The 6,393-nt window shown below is 43.4% G+C and overlaps 1 protein-coding gene across 1 annotated transcript in view; it reads left to right on the plus strand.

Moving 5' to 3' along the window:
* Nucleotides 1-6: 6 nt before the first annotated feature.
* Nucleotides 7-6,393, plus strand: part of LOC109392331 (adhesion G protein-coupled receptor L3-like) — a gene marked incomplete at its 3' end in the record, with an annotated part of 442,732 nt that continues 436,345 nt past the window's right edge. The window contains exon 1 of the mRNA XM_019660703.1: nucleotides 7-527. The remainder of the gene's footprint in view (nucleotides 528-6,393) is intronic.

Below are 6,393 nucleotides of genomic sequence, written 5' to 3' on the forward strand. Positions count from 1 at the left end.
ATGGTGGAAGCTTTTTGGTCTGTTCAACAGCGTCTTTTCTTAAGCGGCAGCAGAAGCAGCAGCAGCCCCAGCTATGAATGCCGCATGTTAATAGCTGCCGCTTGGGTCCCTCAGCTGCTGCTGGAGACAGAGCTTGACTCCGAAGTTGTGCAACTGTGGACTGGGAGAGACATTTGAACCCTCCTCTCTTGGCTCCGTTTTTATCCCCTCGGTGTGTGTGAAACTAGGAAACATAAAGGAAGACAAGCATTTGCCTTTTTTTTTTTTCTTCTTCCCTTTTCTCCGTGGCTGTGGAGCAGAAGAGGGGAAAGGAGAGACTTTTTGTTGTTTCCTTGGCTGGGGTCTACACCCTCCTGCTGCCCCTCTGCGCTTTGGTTATCGTTCTTTGCCGCGTGTAGTGGGGGTGTCTTCGCGGCGGCTGATCGGTCTTTTGCCCCGGGCCCCACGGCTGGATTGTGGAAACTGCACCCTGCTGCAGGTTGTTGAGCAACTGATGGGACGATCTCAGGGACCGGCGGTTACGAAAGGTAATTTATTCTTCTCACTCTTCCTAATAGTGGTGGCTGGCTTCCGCGGGGCGGGCAACCGGGGCTAGGGTGCAGGACTCAACGCACACTCACCCTCCCACTCACTCACTTGCCCGCACACACACTCATCCGATTGTGATGCGGGGAAGGAAGGGAGCCTCCTGGCTGGTGGGCGCTGGGGTTTGGCACGGGTTCGAGTTTTTTCCGGCTATTGGGCGATTTGGCGGCTAAGCGGGATGAAGGGGAGAGCAGACTCGGCGCATTCTCAGCCCAACACGCTGGGGAATAGGAACGGTTTCCACCCCGCGGGAATGTTTCCCTCCTCGCTCACCCCAGTGTCATCCTCTGGAGGGGGCTGAAAGCAGACCAGGGGGCGCCTTCTCTCCGCCCACCCGGAGCCGGTGCGGCTGGAGGACCGACAGACACCCGGTGAGGAGCTGGGCTCTGGAGTGATGCAGACTCCCGGGCGGCGAGACTGTCGCGATCCTCTCCAGTCGCTAGCCTGGAGCACCCTTGGTGGACGTGTTTGCCCAGGTCGCGCCCCTGACTGGCAGAGCCGCGCTGTCTCCCGGCACTCCTGTTATGTCCCCTTCACGGCAGTTTGGTTTAGACCTGCTTGCCCAGGCTTTGTTAGGCGGCTTGGTTGGAGAAAGCTGCCACTTTCGTGGGTGGCCCGGGGCGGCGCGGTGTTGGGGTGGGCACGGGGCGGGGGGGGGCGGTGTTGCAGGAATCCCGGCGGCCGAGTCGCCGTGGCGGGGTGGGCAGAACATTGGTGGCCGCGGTCGACTGGGTTACAGGCAGGCGGGCAGGCGCCCCGGAGCTTCTCACGGGAGAAGGGGAGGCTTCGGGCTGCCGCGGAGCGTCGGTGCCACCGCGCCCCCGCCGCTGGAGCTCAGCAGCTGCTAAGCGTGCCATGCCCCCCAGCAGAATAGGTGGGTGGGTGTGTATGTGTGTGGGGTCGCGGCGACCTCCGCTACCAGGGTTAGTTGGCGGCGGTGCGGCGTGTGCGTGTCTGTGTACGCGTTCGTGCGCTCAGGGGATGGCCGGGAGGTATTTGCGGGGATGACTGAGCTGATAGTACTTGAGCTGAGAGCTTGCGTGTCGAAATCGCCTGGGATCCGCTTAACTGGAAAATCTGGTTTGAGGAGGCCGCGGGGGCCCCGTAGGGGTAGCGGGAAAGCCTCACTGTGTCCCCTTTCTCCCAATGAGGAGGAACTCGGCTAGATGCGTGCAGCGCGTGAGAATCTCTGGTGCAGCGCTCCACGCACCCCAGATTGGCCCTGATGAGGACCAAGAGTAGTTATCTCTCGGGCAGATTAAAATAACCGAGTCAAGCCGGCATAATAACCCCTGGTCCCTGTAAGTCTATGGCCACTTTCCTCCTCGCTCCCATAGAAACGTGCGCTGTTTTATTTATGGCCAGAGATATCAGAGCAAGTGGGTGAACTCGAGGCTTGCCAGCCACCTCTGGTCGTCTCCTCCCTTTTGCCTGTGTGTGATCCTGCCTGCGGTCGTTGGAGCACATTGTAAACAACGGTGGAAGCAGCCCTGCCACAGTTTCCTTTACGCCTGAACCCAGTGGTGTCTGTTGTGTTTACTTTCCTTGGAAGGGTTACTCATTAGGAAGTAGAAGCCTTCTTGCCCTCTGATTTTACATCCTTCCAGCCAGCTGTTGGGGAAATGAGGAGACGCGTAGACTCTGGCAGGAAGGAAAAATTGCCTTCTGTGTTTTGCTCTGAAGTAAAGAGGCAGTCTGCTAATTTAGTGTCATATGGGCTAGCAACACTAGCTAAATAATGTCATTTTAGAATCTACAAAGAAATACTTCTTTAGTAATTTTTCATTTGGAGAATATTCTTTATTTCCCTATGAAATTAAACAGAATTTAGCCAGATTTCCCTGGTATGTTTTTAATCTGTGATGATACTAAATGACCTGGAGTTCTAGCACCCAGTTTGTGTGTGGATTATAGATAAAATTGTCACTTCTTTTATGGTATCACCAAAAAGCTTTCCAGGTAATTTGTGTAGGAGTTAAAAGGATATCTGTGTTGAAATATCTCTCAATCTCTGTTTTGCTTCACCCTCTCTCTTTTTTTTTTTTGTAACAAAAGCAAGGGTTAAAAATGTACAAAGATAAACAGTTTTAAAAAGTTGAAACTGCTTTTCAGTTTCAATAATTAAACTATATTAAATGCTTTAGTTGTAGAGGAGATCTGACTGCTTTGGTGTTTGTTGCAAATGGCTATATTCTATCTTGTTTTAAAAAGTGTAGCACTGCAAGGGTAAAAAAGGTATGTTGTTTCTAGCTACTATAATTTGTAGATTTCTTTCTAAGATCCTGTCTTCTTGGGGAAAAAAAAAAAAAGGAATACAGAGCCCCTGATGCCTGATTTTAAGTTATATTTTTGTGAGATCTTGCTGGTGGTGGTCATCTTAAGAGGAAACTTAGAGAATTCTTGAGAATCAAGCTTCCTATATTTGTTTTCATTTCTAGAGGGTTTGTGTTGGAGCCTACACCTGCAAATATTTCTGAAGATTAAAGGATACTTGGGCTCTCATTTTAGAAGATCTAATCGCCATGATTCCCAGTCCTTACATTAGAAGATTTGATGAGATCTGTTCTTTGTTTCCTAGCAGCATGTGTTTCCTAGCAGTCATACATTCCACAGGTCCTGATGTCATTAGAACTGTGTCAGTGTATTATTGTGCTGTCTTTTGCTGAAGGTGAATGTGTTACAATGCTTGCATGCCATTCCTTAGCACTTCTTTATCACCAAATAGTCAATAACCTGCTCCATTGGGGTACAAAGTTAACTGGACTATTTGTGTGAACTTGGGGTAAGAGGAATGAGTAGCATAAAGGTTTATGTGAACTATTTACATTTTTTTGAAAGACATGTTGGGCTGCAATCAGGCACCTTGGCCTCAAGAGTGATAAACCAGGATGTGATTTGCCCGATGGGTAAATGCTTTTGATGTCTCCTTTTAAGTTGCTTGGTGTGATTATCCTTCAGATTGAGCTCCTCAAAATATGAATGGCGGGTCTTTTAGAAATTATTTTCTTCATAATGATCTCACATTTCGGAGACTTAAATATTCCTTTCTATTGGGAATACTAGTATGAGACTTAACTAGCTCCAGCTACTGTGCCTGGCATTGTTTCTGGTAATTAGGAAAGGCACAATTTTGATGAACTTGATTTACCTTTGGTTCCTTAGTGAGCTATAGCCAAGGAAATCCTAAATAGGAGATAAAAAGGGTTATAAAATCAATAGGATTGAAGTTAGTCAAATAATATACATAATGGTAAACTGAATTGTTTTTCAGATTTCACTTGGACCATTTTAACCGCTGTTTGAAACTCTCTTTGAAAAGGGCTGCCATGGAGGAGTGACAGTTACTGTTAGAAGTGGGGCATTTTTGCTTAGAATTCAGTAAGAAAAACGGAATGTGATTTTTGTGATTTAAGAACAAAGAGTGATTTTGAGAAATGCTATGCAGCCTTAATTTAGCATGGTATGAACCAGCCAGAGCAATTGGAGTTAGAGGGAGATGCTCTTTCCTTAAATCTTGCAAATGGCTATTTTCCCTTTGATGTCTTAGATTTGCATTGCATTCAAAATATGCATTTGCTCACATAGGGAAGAACCCTAAAGGCAGAAGCTGTATTGTAATTTAGCATTTGTTTGCCTTCAAGGACATATTTATGCTTCGATTACTATTGCATTTATTTCTTTTTTTTATGCAAATGCATTTCTTTATAGAATATACCCTATTTTATAATAAAATGTAAAACATTCAAATATGAGTAAGGTTCTTCTGACATTACCTCTGTGTGTGTGTGTGTGTGTGTGTTGTTAGGGAGTTGTTGATCAGTGGGGAGAAAAATCCACATTTTTAATTCATTGACTTTGATATTTACTGGCCAGTTTGAGAAAGTAGGTAAGTATGCCTCTTGATAGTATTTATGAGTCCTTAGATGTGTGCATTTCCCCCAAACACTTTAATGTCATTACCCTGGTCTGAGTGTCTCTGTGGCCCAATTAAATGAACTCTACTACTGCATAAGTAACCAGGTATAATTTTGTTCTTATAATTGTAACGTGTGCTCATGTACTTACAAATATAAAATCTATTTAAAAAATTAGCTGCCTTACTCTGTATTAATTGAACTTCTCCATTTGTTTTAGGGAGTGGGTGAAAGGGGAGAGTTCTTCTGTCTTTGATCATAATAGATTCTATAAATCTTAACAATTTTTGTCTAGCTTATATCTTATTGGCACTGAAAACAAGAATGTAATATTAATGAATTTCTTTGTAAGAATGAATACATATATTAGAAGGAGTTAATATTTGGTCCATATTATCCAAGAATTTAAATGGAATGTTGTTGGTGGCAATCTTATTTATTGTGAAAATGGTCTCTGGGTTGGAAAAATAAATCACCAACTGAAGATTTCTGTCTGGTAAAACTTCTGTCAGTTATATTGTAGAGCAGACAGCCCTCTCTTCTCCAAGTGTTTTCTGGGGAAGCCTGTGGGTCTCCAAGACCCTTTCAGAGGGCCTGTTAAGAGTTTCTCAATAATGCTTAGATATTATTTGATTTGTCTTTCATTCTCATACTTTAACAACTGTGTAATGGAGTTGTCCCGAGGTACATGATATATGATGACATGTTGCTCTGATGGCACATGGCATGTATGCTTGTGTATTACTCTGTTTAAAAATTTCCCCAGTTTATTAATACATAAATATTGTTATAACCAGGATAATCCAAAGTTGCTTTAGCTCATCAATTTTTAAGAATGTAAAAGGGTCCTGGGACTAGAGGGTTTGAGAACTGCTGATATTGACTCTTCCAAGATCTGCCTCCTTGTACTCTTTAAGTGTCACCCCATGTAAGGAGCCATCTAGGATGAGAAAACAAGTGGATTGTTAAAGCTTTAAAAAAACACAAACACGATGGGAAATTTTCTTCTTAATGTAGAAAGCCTGTTTATAATTTTTTTTTCGGTTCCCAGTTGTGAAACAGAAACTTTAAAGCTGCAAGATCTCCAGCCTGATCTGCTGACAGTAGCAAAGGAGCTACTGGGAGAATTGAAAATCTAGGCCTCAGGTCTTCATATGCTGAAATCTGGAGAGGCAGAATGGTGTGGCAGTGAAGGGAAGGGATTCGGGTGTGTTTGCCTAGGTTTGATAAATTCTTTGACTTTGGGCAAGATACCAGATCTCTCTAGGTCTCAATTTCCTGATATGTTTAATGGGTATAACAGTTGTACCTAATTCATAGGTTGTTGTAAAGATTTAGTGGGAAAATATATACAAAGTGCTTAAAACAATTCTGGACACAAGATAATATGTATACAACTGTTTGCTACTATCTTCGTTATTGTTACCATTATTATTTACTAGGTCTCATGAGGTCCCTAGGAAACATTAATCAACTCCCTATATGATTCAGAAATGAAATTATGTTTTACCTCATTGCTTTAGACAGTGTCTTAAAATGCTATTAAATTTGGGGGAAAAATAATATATGATAATCTAGGCTTTATTTTACCCTCCAATGATAAAATTCAAGAAGAGTTATTGGGTTTTTTTTTTTGAGAGTATGAATTAATAAAATACCTTTCTTAGCTTGGTCTAAGTCTGAAGTTGGGTAGAGTATGAATGCCCAATTAAATCTAGATTTCAAAGACCCTAATGGAATATTTATGTATCTTGGGAATTATTAGGGAAGAAATCACTTTTCTGAAGTGATATCAAGACGCCTCACTACACTCAGTCTGTTAATCATTATCTAAACATCACAACAGGCCATTTTCAGTGAAAAGGATCCATGGGGTAATTATATACTATAGTTC

Source organism: Hipposideros armiger, unplaced genomic scaffold, assembly GCF_001890085.2.
Source record: "Hipposideros armiger isolate ML-2016 unplaced genomic scaffold, ASM189008v1 scaffold_325, whole genome shotgun sequence".
Classification (NCBI taxonomy): Eukaryota; Metazoa; Chordata; class Mammalia; order Chiroptera; family Hipposideridae; genus Hipposideros; species Hipposideros armiger.